Source organism: Motacilla alba, chromosome 11, assembly GCF_015832195.1.
Source record: "Motacilla alba alba isolate MOTALB_02 chromosome 11, Motacilla_alba_V1.0_pri, whole genome shotgun sequence".
In the NCBI taxonomy this organism is placed as follows: Eukaryota; Metazoa; Chordata; class Aves; order Passeriformes; family Motacillidae; genus Motacilla; species Motacilla alba.
In genome coordinates this window covers 9421854-9441195 of record NC_052026.1, presented here as the reverse complement: position 1 = coordinate 9441195, position 19342 = coordinate 9421854, and the positions used below count along the sequence as shown (strand labels likewise).

Here is a 19342-nt window from a genome sequence, read left to right as displayed (position 1 = left end):
TTTATTTGGGAAATCAAATCTATTTAATCATTGATCTTATGGCCTTGCGTCTGATAAGTTGCAGTTATATTCAAGCCTATCTTAAGCAGGCAGCATTTTTTTCCTAAAGAAAGTGAAGGATATGCAGAATATCCTGCCTCCACACAGCACAGATGTCTGTGAGGTGGTGCAACCTGCCATGTGTAGTGAGCAGCATTTTAACATGTGCAGCAGTAATGTATGGTACAATCATTAGGCAGAGACTACAGAGCCAAGCCTTGCTTACCTAATAAAACCAAGTAATTCCATCACTTAAAAATGTTTTTTAAATAAATATAGGCTTGTCTATGAAATTTGCAAGAAGTTTTCCTATTGCTTACTGCAGTTAACAGAGAGGAATGTGACCCTTGATGTGCACCTTTCACAAGTTCTTAAAATCAATAATGTAGAGTTATTAAATTGCAAGTACATTTTCCTTATGCACAAAAATGTTCATGACAACCAAAAATTGAGCTCCTTTTATTTGTGAAGGATTTGTATGAAGATAAAAAAGATTGGGGTTAAGATTAAGAGGTTGTGATGTGGCAGGCTTTAGTTAAGACAAAATCACTTCTCTAGTTAGCAGAGTAATTTCAGCAATACATCTTCCGTAATTTTTTTTAATCACTTAGTGATTACTTGTGTGGTGCTATTTGATTCATTGGCCATCAGTACCTGATTAAGATTCTATGCTTAGGCCATCATTACTTTTCAGCAGGCCACCCATATGGTGTTAGTGTTGAGCCAGTGCAAATCCCTCAGCTTAGCACTGTATATTCTGTTAAAGAAGACTACGTGAAGTGCTGACATTAGCATATGTTCTCCTCTTATTCTGTTGACCTTTATCCATGGCATTACACTAACACTGGATCTTTGGAGTTGGTCCAGTAAGAAATTGGGTTGAAATTATAAAATTAGCCATCTGTCTATTAAAAACTTTACTGAGCCAGCAAGTTGGAACAAATGAGCACAATGATGCAATGAAATGTAGCTGTCAGATACAAGGTTTACTTTGGGGTTGTTTTTCTGTGTGTTTTTCTCTCAACTATAAATGGACTCTTTTTCCATAAGTCTTTCATTGTGATTTCTTATATCAGTACATGGATGGTTGATATGAGTCTATGGGTTTAAATTTATTAGGAAATCTCCCTCTGATCATTAATAATATAATTTTTTTAATGAAATTAGTTACATGAACTTGATATTGCTGGTATTTTTCTTAAGTTATTTTCCTTTCAGTCTGGTTTCCTTTTCAGTCTTGTTACTGTGATTTTGATTTTAGAAGTACTAATAAAATATTTAGCTTAAAACATGATTGGAATAGTGATAATTAGTGTTCAAGAGCTAAATTTCCTAGAGCTTGAATGTTTTCCCTCTTTGATTGCAAGGTCTCTGTTAAAAATAGGAACTACAGTAGCTTGGGCTATAAAGAGCCCAGTGGAGCATTTTTGAAAAATAATTCATTTACTAATTAACAAAATGGTGTTTGTTTATTTACAGTACATAAAATGTTTCTATCAGGAAAGAGCCTGCTAATACTCTGCCTCTACCCTGCTGTGCTGACAGCAGAACATCTGCAGTTTAATTTAATACATTTACTAAATGAAGTGGGTAAATAAGGGGATGCTAAACAGCTACTTCCCAGCCTCTGATATTTTTGCTTTTCTCTGGAGGTCAGAAGCACTGATGAATGATTCCTCATCTTCCCCTTTGTGCTGTTCCAAGAGGCTCCCATGTGCCAGTGCTGTTCCAAAGGGTGCCATGTTCCAATTGTGATTGATGAAATTACACTGGCCCATATTACCTCACTTTATCTGCTCATCTGTCTCTTTAAATGCTCTGTATGTTGCTGTCAGGGATTATTTTACTCAGAATATTACCTCATGCCTTTCCAAATGTATATTTTTGAGTCATTCTTGGTTCCACATCCTGTTCCAGGCTGTAGAGGGTAGATGGTAAACCCAGAGTAAGAAAAATATTTGGGTTAATACCATACTCAAAGGTGGATATTTTATCAAATATGGTACTTGAAACAGATGTGTCTTTCAAATGTTCATCTTTGCCTCGTTATATTTAACCCAATTCCAGTATGCCAGGTGAATATCAGAAACAGCAGTAAGAGAAGCAGTGAATTGAGTAGTAAGTACTTAAGCCACTGCTTCTTGCTGGAAAAACTCATGAATTTATTGTTTGAATCAAAGATTTATAGGTCATTATTCAGAAGCTCTAGGACAAAGCATAGAGGAGAATACAGTTTCCCTCCTTTTTAGTCAGGTATCTTAACCAAATTTCCATTCTCATTAAGTGTTCAAATATTTTTCATGGAACAGTTGAAATATCTGTTTATCGAAGGCTGGGCTCTTTCTGTTACACCTTATAATAAGCCTGTAATTCATTCTAAAGATGATTGTTTGTAAACTTTGCCTTTTTTCTATATGAAATTCAATTCTATACCCACAGGTTTTGCAGGGTAAGCCCCAGTACCTAGAGCTGGTGATGGAGTGGTGGGTCCCAGAATCACACTCATTTAGATGAGCTCCTGGTAACTGATTCCTTTAGCCACTGCATGGCTCTCCTGTGTGGGTTTCAAGGTTAGGAGTTAGGAGAAGAGCCCTTACCCCATATTCTGCTTTCACTGTCATGTGGCTGAATCATGGTATCCTGGTGGTAATTCCATACTTTAATGGCAGCATACCTTAAATGGATGCTGAAAATACTGTTCTGTAGATACTAAGTGCATTAAGCCAGTAATATAAAGGTTTGCAATAACAGTGATTAAAAAAACCAGTCTATTGGAATACACAAAATCTGATTCTGAAAGAGTGAGTTAACATGTTTACACCTCCTTCCCCTCCCTCCCTTTAAACAAGGAATTTAGCAGGCTTGCACAAGGGGTCTCTGTTCTTGATAGATGATGAGCAGGATGAAAGGAAGTACTTTTTCATCAACTAATGCTAATCTATTTCAATATCATAAGTAGTACTGGAATAATTAGAGATATATTATAGAAAAAATACATTAGTTGTTACCAACAGCTCATGATTAATCCTTTAAGCCTTCAGAGGTCTGGGGGTTTCACTGTTGAGGAGCAGGAACAACAGCTTCTTTCACAGCTGCTTCTTGGAGTTTCCACCACAAGAACCCACCTTTACATTTAATGTGTAAGGATCTCATGAACAGTTATTTTCTGTGAGGCCCAGTGAACCAGATTTCCCACAAGCGTGGCCTTTTCCACCACCTGCCCCTGCCCCAGGCAGTTTGGCCCCTTGGGACAGAGGAGTGGTTCCATCAGTATGCTACTAGGGCAGTTCCCTATATTGGCTCATTACAACTGGAACTTCCCAGAAAATGGAGAGCACTGTGACTCAAGTAGAGAGCTTGGGTATCTGCTGCTGCAGCATCTGTTTGTCAGAGCAAAAATAAAAGTTATTTATTTAGCAAAACCTGACGTTTACATATTCATACCAAGGAAACTAATTCAGACTCAGTTGTGTGCACACATATACCTATATCAAAGATTCTCCAAACATGCATATGCATTCTTTTTTATTTTAAGGGAGTGCATAAAAGTTTTCTAACCATGCTTTGAACTTATTCATAAGATTTTATGTGTCTACCTGGAGCAGATTTGAAATTGCTTTTTATAAAATATGCTGCATTTATAAAATGCTTTTTTGGATGCCTTTTTATTTTTCAGTGTTTTTATCAGCCTCAGCTCTAGATTTCATAGAGCCTGGGGAATTTACAAAGGAGCCAACTTGGAGTAAACTTAAGTCACAGATCTTGTACATACAATAGTCTGTCTGCTGACGCCAAGCCTCACTTTCCTCCTCCACTAATAAAAGCCAGTAACAGTTGTCTGATCTTTTGCATCAAAGACAGTGTTTATGAAGTGGCCTGTATCGTTATCTTGAAATATACATATAATTCCTGCATTAAAAGCTTGAGAAGAATTATGAATCAACATTTCATAGTAAATTGTACACAGATTTGAGGACTGAAATAATATGTTTCATTCACAAATACTGAGCCTTCAAAATAGGAGCACACATGAAACAGACTTCCCCCTGACTTGCCTGGTTGACCTTTTGTGTGCACGTGTGTGTGTCCAGTATTTTAAAAATTAAGTTAATAATATTCCTTAGTTTTCCTGTTCACTGATTTTGGGATTCTGATTTAAGTGGGGTCCAGCTCTTGGCATAAACAGCTTGCAGCTCAGAGTCCTCTGATGATCTGTGGAGAAGTACAGAGCAGAATGCAGGAGTGTTATTCCAGCAGTGGTTTTGCAACGCTTAGGGCTCTCTTGACTCCACCTCAAAGCAGAGATCTTGTGGCCAGTTGAGGCTGTTCAGTCTGGCTGGCAATTTACTTTGTCGTGAAGATCTCAAGAGTGTGGGCTGTGGTCTGGGCAAGCTGTCCCATGGCTGGAGTCAACTCCAGCCTAACTCAGAGCCCACTTGCCCCTTATTTACAAGGACAATGTGCATGGTCCGAGCTTGCCTTGGGAGGGAGCTTCGCAAGGAGAATGTCAGGGAGCACTCAGGCAACTCCAGCTGCAGGACCCTGAGGGGAAGAGGCCTCAGGGTGGTCAGCAGCAGTGGCCCTGTCCATCCACATCTCATGGGCACCCCCTGTGTGGGAGCAGCCCAGGACCAGGAGGGACACAAGGAAGCCTGTGCTGTGAACTGTGTGTTTCAGGGGCTTTCTGCCCATGCAGGTGGTTTGCCTGTGAGTGTGTAATATATCTGCTCCACAACAGTTGGTTTGAACATGATTCTGTGGATGAGGGGGAAAAAAAAGGTAATGTAGTTTATTTCAAACATTATATTTGTTCTTCCATGATGATTCTTTAAAACACAGAATCTAATGGGCATTACTCTTGGGATAATTAAAGTCACAGTAGATATCTGGATGACCTCTGTTCATATTATTTTTTCCTGATAAATACCAATTCACTGAGCATTCTTGGCAGATTCTTGGCACCTAAAAGTGATAATGAATTCAGGTTAAATTTGGTGAACATCAAGTAAAAAAGACATGTTGAAATATCAAAATGCTGAGTCTGCCTCCCACCTTCTTTTCATCTATCCCCACATTTCCAACCTGCAGAAGCCTTTGCTTTTCATAAGTAGCTAAAATGCTGTAAAGGCATTTCATTTTGTCCCAAATAGACATTTTAATTTTGGTTTATTTTTGTTTAGTTTGTCAGATGTCGGAACTCAGAATGTCCCACAGACATTCTCGGACGTTCCAGACCCAGGTCAAAAGCATCTGAGACCCTGGCATGCAGCCAGAGACCCCTGTGGCTTTGAATCTGACCCATGGAACAGTTTACCAACTTTGCAGGAAGAACAAGAAGTCACAAAAGTTTAGATATTGTAGTAGAAGTAGTCATGAAGTAAAGGGTAGGATTTTTGAGTGCTGTACAGGGGGGTTTTAAGCCTTGTACACAGGGATCCAAGTTTTGTACATGGGGGTCGGGGATTCTAAGATGGAGGGACTTGGGTGTGCCCTGTCCTCTTTCTTTCTCCTTCCTAGCCTCCATGTCTTTGGTGTTGTTGGCACTCACAGATTGGTTTAGAGTAGAAAGTCACCATTCAACATAGATAGTAGGTATTGGGGAAAAAGTATAAACATGTAGTACGTAATATATGATATAAAAGATGGCACCAGCCCCCTGGGAGGGCAGTGTGCCTTTGTCTGAGCTGCTGAACGGGCCACAGCAGTTCAGGGAGAAGAATCTTGTAGATAACCAACAATAAACAACCTTGAGAACAGACAACAGAAGACTACTGAGTCTTTCTTTGAAGGCACGGGTTGGAGGAGGGACTTTTCCATCTTTTAGGGTCATCCCAATCCGAGGGTGAAACCCCACAGTCAGAGAAGAAACTTTTTTTAACCTGGAGAATAAAACAAATTGACAAAAATCGTAAACTTTTTTTCTGTTTTTTAAAATTTAAGTGTCATGCAGGACAGCAGCAGCTAAAAGAATTCAAAATTTATTTGAAGTTGTAGTTTGATTTGAAGGTGGACTAGAACTAATGTTTTGGAAAGCTTGATCTTTATTTACTTTGATGATCTCAGTGTATAAATAAGTTATTTTAACTAGGCTTCAATGTAGATCCATCATGAAATTATATACTCACTGATAGTCACAAATATGGTAACTGCTGAACAAGTTTGGCAGTGATTTCAGAAAAACTTTCCAGAAACTTCATTATTTTTGCCAAAGTTCTGCAAGATCTCTGAGCACTTTCCTTAGCCAGAAGGGTGCATCAAGAAGCACGGAGCAAATCAAATTGAGATAATCTAATGTTCATAAGAAACAGAAACCTGTCTTTTGCAGTTTTGTTCATAAAATATTGAACTGGGAATATTTTATGAACAAGGGATAATGGGGAGCAGAGGGATAAATCTAGGAAATGTGTGTTGCTCCCTGAAGTATAGCAAAATAGCAGTCCTTGAATGTATTTCCCAGATAATTTCTAGGCTAAAGAGTTTTTGGGCTATCAGCATTTACTGAAATGATCCATTATGTAATTAACTGTTTCAGTGTATGAACTGAACTTAGTTCTTACTGCATTTTCTTCATTGTAAATGCAGTATTTTTCCTTAGAATGATTTGAAAAATATACCTACAGTTAGAGAGGATGACTTTGAATCACTTACTGTTATATATTTAATATAAAAATTCACAAAGAACTTAAATTTGCATGCATCTGGTGTTCCTGTTTCATAGCTCATGTTATAGTTTACTTATGTCTTAGTCATTTACATCAATTAAATTGAATTGGAATATTTTTCTCCTCCTACTTTAGCCCTTCTTCTTCAGCTGTCAACATGCATATGCCAGTCAGCAGTGTAGCTGTCAAAGCTGACATCAACATCTGTACTTGTGTTTTTCTGGAGTCTGTATCTGTCTTAATTCTGAGTACTTCTTAATGTTTTTCTTGCTGCTAATAAAAGGATTTGCAGAAAATTAGGATTCTACTATCCTCATCTTTAGGGGCCAGTGGAAATTTCACTGTAGAAACCTGACTTCAGCAGAGTCACTCTATTCCCATGGTTAGGGTCAGATTCTGGATGATCATAAGCTTTCAGCAGTTTTTTCTCCTTGCCATCAAGAATTCCTACCTTCACTGATGTTAGTAAAAATGCTTGTTTCAATTTAACCAGTTATTCCATAATTACATTTTCTCCATCATTCAGCTAACACAAAAGCTGTGATATTTCTTCTGATAAGTAAAACTGGAGAGAGTGAGGATAGGCAAATGTATTTGCAGAAATATTCATAGCAGTGGTAGAACCAGCTTGTGAGAGCATTATTGCTAAAAATATTTCCAAGTGATATTCTATCACTGAAATTACAAATTTCCTCATTTGCTTCAATGGGTGCAGTATTTGTGTACATTCCAGATAACTGAATAAAAAAATGAAACATTTCAAACTTATAATTCTTCATGTAGAGATTAGGAGAATGTACAAATTAGGAGAAAATCGTGGAAGCAGCTCAGCAATAAAGCTTTTATAAATAAATAAAAAGCACCTAATTTTCAGAGCAAATGAGAGCGTACGATGAGTGATGTGCTCCTAATGAGTACTGAAAAGCGTCCAGTGTAAATAAACAGATGGTAAAAATACTTAAGTTACAAATTTCTCAAACCACAAGTACCTAAGTCACAGGTCTGTGCTGCAGACTTCAAAGAAAAACATTGCAACCAGCTTTTCCATGGTGTAAACATTTTCTTCCTCTTCAGAGGGAGATAATAAACTGGTACTTCCTTCACACAGGAAGGTTGTGAAGCTTATTGAGCAGCTCAGGTTTTGAAGGCTGGTGGGTGCTCTGGTACAGCAGGTGTTGGTAACACAGGGAGAGAGGAAGTTTGGTGTGAGGATTTGCCAGAAGAAAGTAACTTCAAATTAAATAACTGCAAAAGCAAGTTAGCACATGAGCACTGGACTCGAGGATTATCTCATTGGCCTGCAGAGACATTTGGTTGGTGTAGAAATGTGTTGGGAGACAGACATTTGTGTGAAGTGCATCTCCCTGTGTGTATTAATCTGTGAGTTACTGCATGGTTTTATTCTAAGGTAGCTCATAGAAAAGTCAGCTACATTTCAGAAATTAAAGGCAACATCTGGGACACATGGATACGTTTTGTTGAATAGTTAGATCTATACTGAGCCTCAATGCAAACAGAAAATGGAAAGGATTTTTTGTTGTTATTTAAAAATCACACAGAATTATCTAATAACATCAGGGTAGTTCAAATAGTGCTCAAATCAATACTTTACTTGTGTCTTTCAGGGGTAAGCTGATAAACTCATGTCCATCACATGACACGTGCATGTGTTCCAGCCTGCATATCATGTTCACATAATATATCTTCTGAGATGTTATTTCTGGGGTTTAACTTGTTTCATATTTTGATCAAGAAATAAATATGGGGAAGTCAAATGGGATTTTGTTTCTGTTTCCAGGACTTAGCCCTCAGTCTTATGCCCTGGTGGATCAGAAAACACTGGTTTATTCCTTTTCCTATCAGAAACTGAAGTCCCTGTCAATTCAGGGAAAGGATTGAGTTTTTAATTTGGGCTTAGCCAAAGATGATTTCTCAAGAAATCTTTCATGTTTTTTGCAAGGTCTTGTGTTTGACATTTGCACTAGAACAACATGGGAGTAAGAAGCAGTTTCAGGCACTCAGCAGTTGTTTAGATTGTTGTTTTGACTCAGTCGTTCTATACATCAGATTAATTTTGTACTAGTGCTTTAGCCAAAATCAGAAATGAGAGGTGTGTATCTAATAAACTTCCAGTTTTTCTTGATTTGTTGAGCTAATCTCAATGATGCTTAGTTCCAAAAGAGTCCAAATAACTACCAGGGCATAAAAGCAAATTCCTTTCGTGGTGACCAGGACATGACTGTGCTCTTTCTCTTCACAGGAGGCTGGTATGTGAATCTAAGAGACTTTTCCTAGCTTCATGGAAATGGCAGAGTTTAGCTCCTTTGAGTTTACATGTTGGGTATCCTGTGTGGGTCAGATCCTGTCCACTTCTAAATCCTATTCCAGACTTTCAGATCTTGTCTTGGTGCTGATTAATTCCCTCCAGTGCACTTCAGAAACATTTGTGCTTCACTTCTCTCATAACCAGATACTCCACACAGCCTGTTCTAAATGATTCTGCAGCATCTTTGGCTCCCAGCAGGAAAACTCTGAATTGCTCCTGGTAATTGCTTCAAATCTGCAGCCCTGACAGGTATTTTTAGGTCTGTCTTGAAGTGATATCAGCTCCCATACACTTCAAATTCTTTGTCTGGAGTCACTGCAGCTCCAGACACATCACTGGAATGGGGTGTAATTGTGGTCTCATGCCTTCTCTATCCACCCACCAATCTCAACTGCCTTACAGCAGCCTCCTGCTGTGCTGCAGGGAACAGTCAGAGCCTTTCTGAGCAAAGCAAACTTGAACTGTGGGTTGTGCCTGAATTTAAAAACTACCTTGGAAGAAGGAGGAGTGTGAAATCCCTCCTTTAGAACAGTATGATTATAACAGTGGAACACTTCAAGCTATGGATTTCATTGGAATTGTATGATTTATACTGCTCATTGTCCTGAAATGTTGAATTCTCAGTATTTTCTGTCATTACAGCACAAGTGGTAAGATGTTATAAGGCTGCTGAACAGGATAATGGAGGTCTAAACCATACTGTTATAAAAGTGAGCGGGATTTGGTGAGAAGTAGGGAAATAACCTGGCAGCATGTAAATGTTCAAAGAGATTTTACCAAAAAGGGCAAGAGAGAGGAGGAGGAAGCCCCTTTCACTGCTCCATATAGATCAGGTTGTGTCCATGCTAGAACACCAGAACATTTATTCCCAGAAATGATCCTTTTGAACTCAGCAGTGCTGGTAAGTGAAGTTTTGTGTACAGGCTGCATGCAGCTTCAGTGGGGAGCTGCTGGTTAACTCATGCAGCCTCAGTTTTTTTCCTTTCAACAACTTCTCGATGCTTTATAGTTGATTCCCAATAAAATGGGAAAGGAGGTGGAAGGAAGGGCTAATAAGGGGGTTGGGAAGTTTAGAAAGAAGACCAAGATAGGAAGGGTTTTGGTTTTTTTATTATTTTTACTCTTTTATGCAACCCAAAGGATAAAATTAGCAAGACTGGAAAACTTTTTCAACTGGTGCTGTATTCTCACATTTAAAATATAACTTTCAATCTTCTGTAGCTGTTGAAAGATGTAGCCCTGGCTGGCTCTTTGCTTCTGATCAGTGAATAAATCACAAATCCCACCAAGTCTGTCTTTCATCAAGCAAGTGAGAAATCTGTATGGTCACTCTAACACATCTTACTAGAGAGCAGCTGGGATATGCTCCGTGCTTTGGCAAACTGAAGTTTTTTTAACTGCTGGAATAGAGTTGATTGAATTGTTGGCTTTTTGCTATACAAGTTTTTATGACTTCTTCTAATATAAAACAGAAGATAAAGGGGAAACAATACAAAATAATGTATCAATGGCAGATAACCTGCTAGTGTATTCTATTGCATAGTTTCAAGAAGCATTTCAGACTGTTCAAAATGCCTTCCCATCAATTTGAAGAAAGCAGTATTAAAGTCAGGAAAATATCAACTATAAGTCAGTGCACTTAATATGGACAGCAAATGCACAATGATGTGGATAATTTTTTCTGAAGAATGTAATGTATAGGAATCTATCTCCTAATTTATATCAACTCCATGTCAATCAAATAAGGCTGATCACTTGTTGGAACAGTATATTAGGAGAGGGAAAATGCACAAACATTAAGATAACCCAGTAAACTAAAGGTGAAAGATCTATATAAATTTTTCCAATATGGAAATATAATACATTTATATCTTCAGATGTATTTAGAACTAGGGCCACAAAAAAAATAAGCAAACAACAGCAGTAGCAACCACAACCACATTTTTTATAGAGTGGAAGTAGTCTGTTACAACTACTGAAAAAAGCTGAACTATTTTTCTCAGGAAGTATTCTGTAGAAATAAAAACATACAAAAACAATTGAAAGAAAATATTTGCTCTGGTAAATGAGTTCATACTCATTTCAAGAACAATTGAGTTATTTAGCTTAATTGGCACAAGTGCACATAGAGAAATACAATTATGTCTAACAAAATTTTCAGCAGAAAAAATAGCACATGAGAAAACTGGGGGGAAAATCGAGTAATTTTAGTGTCAAAGAATGTTTTCAGCAATAGAAGTACCTAAACAGAATAATTATTTTCTTATTTGAAGATAAGGTAACATCTACTTTCAATTGAGGTAAATTGCCTCTGTGCAGGAGCCCACTGTGCTCAATGTTAATCTTTCCATATGTTTCTATAGGCTTTAATCAGGCCTGAGTTTCCAATTTGTCTGTCTGCATCTGTTTGTCTGTCAGCAACTGGTCCTTTGTAGCTCCTCCTGGGCTCACTTTATAAAGGTTCTACAAATCTAAACTGGAAAGAAAGCATTTGTTTAATGGCAGTTCAGCTCAAAACAGAGACTCAGCTGCCAGTCTGAACTTCCCCAGTCATTGCAGGGCTCTTTGCTGGGTTAAGGCAGCCAAGACTCCCAGCTTTGATCTACTGTGGCTTCAGCTGGACTGGTCCCAACTTCAGCCAGGACATAAATGGAAAGGAACCCTCTCAAGGAAACTGCATTTAAAGCTAGCAAAAATGCCACCATCACATCAGTGAGAATGTCTTGTTTTTCATGGTTTGTCCCTTTAATGTCTTCACTCTGTAAGGTCTCCCAGGCAGTGATTGCTCCTTTGTGTGGGTGTATGTGAGATTTAAAAGTGTAGTCACTGCAGTCATGAAATTAATATTAATGCAAAATTTAAAGTAGAAAACTATGCTGTGATATGGATTTGGGGAATTTAAAAACAAATATGCCAAAAGAATAGCTTTAAATGACTCCTCTAATAATACATCTGTAGTTACATGCAATATAGGCTGTGTAAATGCACATTCTATTCTCCCTTGCATGAATTTAAGTCTAATGCAAAATTGACAGATCCATTCATGCCTATAAAATTAAATCCAAAAAGGTTAGTACAAGCACTAGGTTTAATGATCACTGCACAATATAATTAAAAGATGATGTTACTTGAATATCAGATTTTCTGTATGTATGTTTATTTGGAGTTTTTAATTGAAAATAAACAAAATCAAATTGCAAAAAAAAAGTAGAAAAGATGTGTGAAATGTAATGATAATGGTTGACTTCTAAACAGCCAAGGAAATTATAGTCATCTTATGTGTGGGACAGGAACAAACACCTCTTAATTGCACTTCATTATAACGTACCTTTCTCTTCTCAGTTGTATATATTAATTATAAAAATCATGTTTCAGAGACGAAAAGCTGTACAATAGGGTTTTTTTCTTTTCTCTCCCTCCCTTGTGCTGTCTGCAGCAGGATGGAAGAACAATATCAACTGTCATCCACAGGAAGAGCTTAAGAGCTTTCAAAGACAAATCATAAAAAGAATGAAAGGCCATTATAAAAAAGCAGGAAAATGCTTTGATTTCACAGATTTGCTACTTATTAATGTTTAAGGTTCTCTCTTCTTCTTAAAAATATCTTCTCATATTGTTTTGTATGTGTTATGTGCAGGTACATCACTTTTTGATGACTATATCACATGGCACGTGGATTACGCAGATCAGTAGTAGTGGATGGAGGCTGAGGGGATAAGATGGGGAAAGGCACTGCAGCAGCCCTCCAGGACTTGTGTCACTTCTTCAGGTAAATTGTAGAAAACTTGGACAGGAATTTTGTGGCACAAAGCGACACTGTCTTTTGAGGTTATGAGGTTTTTTTCCATTCCAGTTCATTCGTGTGTTTCACAGGAGCAGTTCTTAGATACCCTTGAAAGCAAGGACATGATGGTCTCAACTCTTTTGTGGTCACCTGGGACCAAACTTTCCTGTTGATGCAGATTACTTTCTGGGTTTGGATTTTAAGTTCTGCTCTTTCTTATATGATTAGCCAGGATGTTTCCTTAAAACCTGACTTCCTGCTTACAAAGCTGGGTATTCTCACTGGTTTTGTTGAATCTAGGAGCTTCCTCTCTGAGGAAGATTTTGTGACTGTTGGATGTCCCCTTTCAGCATAGCTAACCACTGCAGGACCCTTGGTGTGCAATACCTGGGTGATAAAGCTGTGAGCTATTACCTGGTTATCCTGGCTTTTATTATCCATCCTCTTGAAGCTTCTCCCATTTATTCCATTATTTTCTATTTCCCCCTATGCCTTTCCTGAAACAGGAATCTGTGGTGCTGGGTGTCTTGGGTGCTTCCTCAGGCTGATGTTTTGTTTCTCCTGAGCCTGACAGCATCTCCTGCAGCCTCTGAGGATCTTACAGATGCAACGTTTCTGTCAGAGTTAGACACAACCCATGGCTCTTTGATTTATGCATGGCCTATTGTTAGCAGGTGAAGACCTGCTGTAGCATGTATGTTATATATAACATATTCTTTCAGGAAAAAAAAATTAATGAACTATATTTCATTAGTAGCTATGACTGTCAGGGTTTCCTGAAAGGTTAAGTGCTCACAGAGATACAGGTGTTGAGATTGTGCTCTGTGGTTTTCTGTATGTGCTTTCCAAACTTTTAAACTACAGCTCCTTCAGAGAATAAAGAAAAGGAAAGACATCCCTGTCCAAATTTGTTACTTTGGTGCATTCCTGGGGGTGGATGCTGGCTTCTGTCAGCTGAAGTTTTCCTGCTAGTGCATTCATATTTCACCTGTTGTTTTTCCAGATAAATGAGGGAACTCCTCTCAAAGCTGCCATACACTTTATTTACAAATACTTTACTAGACTAGACTATTCTCGTTCTGCTGGAAGGGAAATCCTCCAAGTGTGAGAACTTGAGGCTCATTGAATTTAAATTTATTTAATTTATTTAATAATATTAAATAAAATAGGTATGAAAGAGATAGGTACTATCAATAGGTACTGTTCTCAAAATACAAACTTTTACTGATTAGTTCCTTTATTTTTTTCTGCCCTTTGCAAAAAAACCCTACCAGTTATTAGTGAAAATGGTGATAACTATCAAAGGTAGAACTCCTTTTCCTCTCTCATGAGTAGTTGCAGCTTGAATATTTTTTCAATGGATTGGTAAATTTATTAAAAACAGATTAAACAGTAAAAAAATAAAGATTATCTATTTACAGAATGATTCTAAATTGTGAGCAGAACTAGACTGGCTAACAGATCTTCCTTAGAGAACAGCAAATAGTTCTCTCTTTTTCTTCTCTGTCATGTGCAGTTCCATAAAGCAGCATATGCTTCTCTGAAGGCATTTTCTTCATTCTTCCTATTATGCACTTTGGTCTGTATTATGTGTCAAAGTAATTCAAAGACACAACAGAATCAGTGGAAACTCTCTGCACTCCTCTCTGGTTTAATGTCATTTCTGAAGTGGTTTAACCATTAACATGTATAAAGCCACCTAACTACATGAAGAATAATCACATGATACAGTTTTTTTCCGAAGGAAATATTAACTTTAAGCTGGGATAACCAACTTCCAAGAATTCACATAAAAACATAATGAAGTTAATATTAAATAAAAGGCTTGTGCAAGCTTTTATTTTTACAATATGTGCTGATGTGTCCCTGATTTAATCATGTTTTGTTTATGATTAATGAATGATTCACCTTGAAGATCAAAGTTTGACTCATATCTCATTAAGAACTGGAAGAAATCATCTGTTTAGAAAATAAAAGGAAGCTGCTTTGTGTCTTACCCAATACTAAAATTTTAGCCAAATACTGAGAATTGAAGCTGAGAGTACATGGGAAAGCTTCAGTTATGACAAGTGTTATCAGACCTCAGACTGTTCAGGAAATCTTCATGTATAAATTTGGATAATTTAAAGCATGATTTTTTTTTTCCCCTACTGTGTTTTATCATAAATTCTGACTTATGCAGCTGAACTAAAAATTTAAATGTGGATTTTTCAGTTTATTTTCAATGTATTTATAAGGCAAAATGAAATACATTCATAAAGAAAAAACTAAAAATGTGGCCAAGTTTCTTTTGTCAAAAGAAGATGCACCATTGTGCAAGTTTCAGTTTATATTTCACTAGGGGTCTAGCCATTTCTGTGACACTTCACCTACATAAAATATTACTAGGTAACAGATCTGAAGAAAACTGCACCACTAAGTATCTCTAAGTTTAAATCCAGAGCACAAAATTATTTGTCTCTATATTTTAAGTTTATCAGTCTTAGTGTGTTGGGTTTTTTTCTGCTCACACAATAAGGATTATTTTGTAAAGATCCGTGTTGGAGCGTGAGTAGGTAAATTTGCAGGAAGCATTATTTATAAAAAACCTGATAAATGGGAAGGTTTTCATGTACCAGGGACCTGAGATCTACATGTTGTATCCTATAATTTTTAGAGGAGAAACACAGTCTGAAGATTGTCTGGGTGGATAGATAATGGTTAATTTGATAGCCTAGGATTCATTGCATCTAACAAACTTCTGCCAAAATGGTTTTATTACAATGATAGGCAGATGACCATTCTGCTGTTATCACTGGATGACAGAAAATGGTTTATGCACAGGATTAGTGACATTACAGAGTTATTGTCCAAGTATTAATGCAAAATTCATGGCAAAATTCAACTCTCAGCTCATATTTATCTCTAGTTCTCTAATGGAGAATGAGTGAGTGGGTTTTACGTGTTAGTTCTGGCCTGTACTGCATTTAACTTTCTTAGAATAATTCATTGGTGGTAATGATGCATGAGCTACAGGATGACCAGTTGAAAAACACAATGCAAGACCAGACTGTGTGAGTGGGAGTTCATGCAATGGTTCAAAATGTGTCACTCCAGAGAAAAGTCTTGCTGTTTTCCAGGTGGAAGAAATATTTGTCTCTTGTTTTCTTCAATTACTGATAGAAAAGTGGGCAATTAATTAATTATTTTAGGTAAAATCTTGCAAGCAGAGGATTATATAATTCAAGGGGACTCTAGTGGAATTAATATATTACAGTAACATAAGAAAGCTAATTTGCTCTCCTGTGAAATTTTCTTGATTATTTGACGTATAACTTTGTATCATACTTTCCAACTTAAAGAAGTTTGAGAACTTTTGTAAAAAATGTCTGTTTTCTGGTTCAGTGAGTTCACTGCTGTTCATGTAAACTCCACATGCTCTACTTGGATTTTACATTTCATAACTCTTTGTGGCACGTTTCATTCAGGCTGGTTCACCTTGATATTGACATCACAGAGTTCAATGTCTTCTGTATGGTTTGTTTCCCCACTTAAAAATAATATAGCTCTGAGAATTGAGTGATCTTTGTCCTGTGGTTTGCTTAATATTGTGGGTTTATGTTTTTTCTATTTGTTCAGAACTATTTGTACTTGGATTATTAATCTATAACTAAATGTTGTCCTTTGTGTTCATCCTGCTGACGGTATCTGGAATCAGTCCAAAGCTCTTTTCCTTAAATTGTACAAAGCATGTTTATTGTCACTTTCTTCTTAATTTATCATCTTTTGGGGATCATATCAAAAGGAGGGAATGTTAGCACAGAGTAGTATTAGTACCTATGCTGGTTCCACCTTTTTACAGCCAGAAGCCTCAGATATCCTGCCTAAACCAAGCCTAAATGGGAATTCTGTCTGTCTCTTTCGATGGCAGCATATCAGACAGAGGATCTGAACTGTCACTTGAACAATTAGGGTTTAACAGGAGCTATGGCCAGTCACTGGCTGACCTCACTCTGTAAATACCAACAAACACTCCCAAGGAAATATCCTGTCCCACAGGAGCTGCTGGGGAAGTGGACCCAAAGGCACTGTGCCATGTCCATGTCCCTCAGAGGAGGCACTTGAGTGCAGTCACACAGCCTGAAGCACTTTGCCTTCTAGTGTCTGTGCTGAGGGCTGGCTGGAGCGGGGAAATCCTTCTTCCAGGGAAAACTTTCCTCAGAGTCATTGCTAGAGTCTAAGCTGTGCACAGTCAGGATCACAGGTTTGATCCACTTGAGTCGTACAAAAATTTCAGTCTTAGGAGTTGTTTGAAAGTTTGTGCCACGTTAGACTAAAAGGAAACTAACCAAGCTTGAGGCCATAAGAAAGCTTTTGTTTGGGTCAAAACTTCAGATTTAGAAGTTCCAAAAGACTGAACAAATAAAAAAAATTCTTATCAGAAGTGGATTGAATTTCCTACCGGCTTCATGGCATGAGGGCTGCATAGCTTCTCTGCTGGTACAGTCATTGCAACCTGTGCTGTTGTTAAAAGCAGCCTTAAATGGGACAGGTACAGGGTGGATTTTTGTGTCTAGGTAGAGCTCTATATGATGAAAAAATATAAGCTTCTTAATGGTCATGTAACAGTTTGATGTTAGTGGCATAGTGTTTCCCTTCTCTTTTTCACTATGATAGTGTGTGGCAGACGGTATAAAACAGAGCACCTCAGCTTCCTAAAAAATTAATCCAGTTTTGAACATCTGGAATGCTGAAAAAATAGAGACTTTGTGCAGTTTTCAAACAGTTGTGGGGACACATATATTCTTGGATGTCTGCTTCGTTGGCTGCAAGTGTGCCATGCTATTGGTAAGCTTTTTAACTTGATGGCAAGGTGAAATTTTGCCCAAGCAGAGTTTTTCTGAGTAATTTGTGCTACCTGATCTTTAAAGGCATTACATTGAAAGGAAGTGAGGAATTTCTGATGCTACAATTCAGATACCCATCTTAGAAATTAACTATAAATGAGCATTAATCTGTGCCAATGTAAATGTTGAAGGTTCTCTATGGGTAGAATTTCTGCATGTACTTTTTCCCAATTGTCATTGTGAAAGACTGTGGACTAATTCTCTTTGGATAAATGTTTCTGTCCATGTATTTATCTTCAAGTGTGTAAGTTTTAAAAACATATTCCCATTCACATTCTATCACAAATTTGAGGGAAAATGAAAAAAAAATTGTTGTTTACATTAAAGTTAATAAAGTTGGAGACTTCCTTCATTGTAAGTTACCAAGAAAATAGCTTGAAGTGAGGAAGTCTGATGACTGCATCAAAATCTGCCTAATCATAACTTAGAATTATAATCATAATCCTTATCTTAACATTTTTTAAAGAGTGGACTCCTTCTAGATGGTGTGTACAACACCACAAATATGCAAAAGAACAAGAAATAAAAATGCCAGAGTTTCTCTTCCTCTCCTCTTTCATACTTGCATAATTTATAAGTAAGGTTTGGTTCTGAAACTCACTGAAGGCAGATGAGTTCAGCAGTTTTTAAGAGCCCTGTATTTGATGTCTGGCAAAATGGATATTTACATTAATATTCACCAGTGTGTACACACCAGGTCAAATCCCTAAGTCTTACAAAACATGATATGAATGGTAATTTTTATTTCAGTAACAGAATTAGAAATTATTCCAAAGATGTTGCTGGGCAGGGGGGAACAAATGTGTGAAAAGAGAGGAAGCTTTAGTTAGTACTTTTACAATAAAATTTTCAATGTAAGTTTAAAAACTGAATCAGAGGGTTAAACAGAATCTCATGATCTTAGACCAACTTATGATAGATTTGAAAATTAATGGCATTCATAAATAAGTGGGAGATAGGACCCAAAACAGGGGTATTTTATATGGTGATTATATATTTTTGCTGACCTGGACCAAGTATATTTCATTGCTTACAGCTCTAGTAACTACTTGGTCCTGTTCTTGAGACAAATGTAGCCTGACTGCTCTAGAAAAAATACACTGGATTTGAGATGCATAGATATAATTCAGAACATAGCTTGTTATCTAATAATACAATAACAAGCAACAATATAATAACATTTAAGAAGATTAATGAATATGCATCAAAAATATTACAAATGCCCTTACTTTTGAAAACAGAAGTGGTTGCTTTAAATTGCACTGCTAATAGGACTGCACAAACCTTTTGAATTCATTTAGTTTCCCTGAAAGTGTTAATTTTTAATTATTTTATTAGCAATGCAACAAGCTAATGAAAATGGAAGCTTGTGCTGCTCCATAGCCAGGGCCTTCCTGACGTGCTCAGAGCCCTTTAGTTCTGCTGTTGTTCCTGTGTAAGAATCAATACCACAGGCAGCAATTATGTGGTGTTGTTTTTTGGCTAAAATTCCCACACATCTGGGATAAACAGATATTCTATTCGAACTTCCTCTGTTAACTCCACCAGTTTCCATGGAATGACTCTCTATATGCTTGTTAAGTAAATGATTGTTATAAGACTATGGAGACATGGTCGATCAAATTAACCCCTTTTGTCCGGCCTC

At 37.3% G+C, this 19342-nt stretch overlaps 1 long non-coding RNA gene across 1 annotated transcript in view; it reads left to right on the top strand.

Moving 5' to 3' along the window:
- Positions 1 to 19342, top strand: part of LOC119705777 — a 135651-nt gene that overhangs the window by 97401 nt on the left and 18908 nt on the right. The window contains exon 2 of the long non-coding RNA XR_005258309.1: positions 12665 to 12796. This is a non-coding gene — a long non-coding RNA (uncharacterized LOC119705777). The remainder of the gene's footprint in view (positions 1 to 12664; positions 12797 to 19342) is intronic.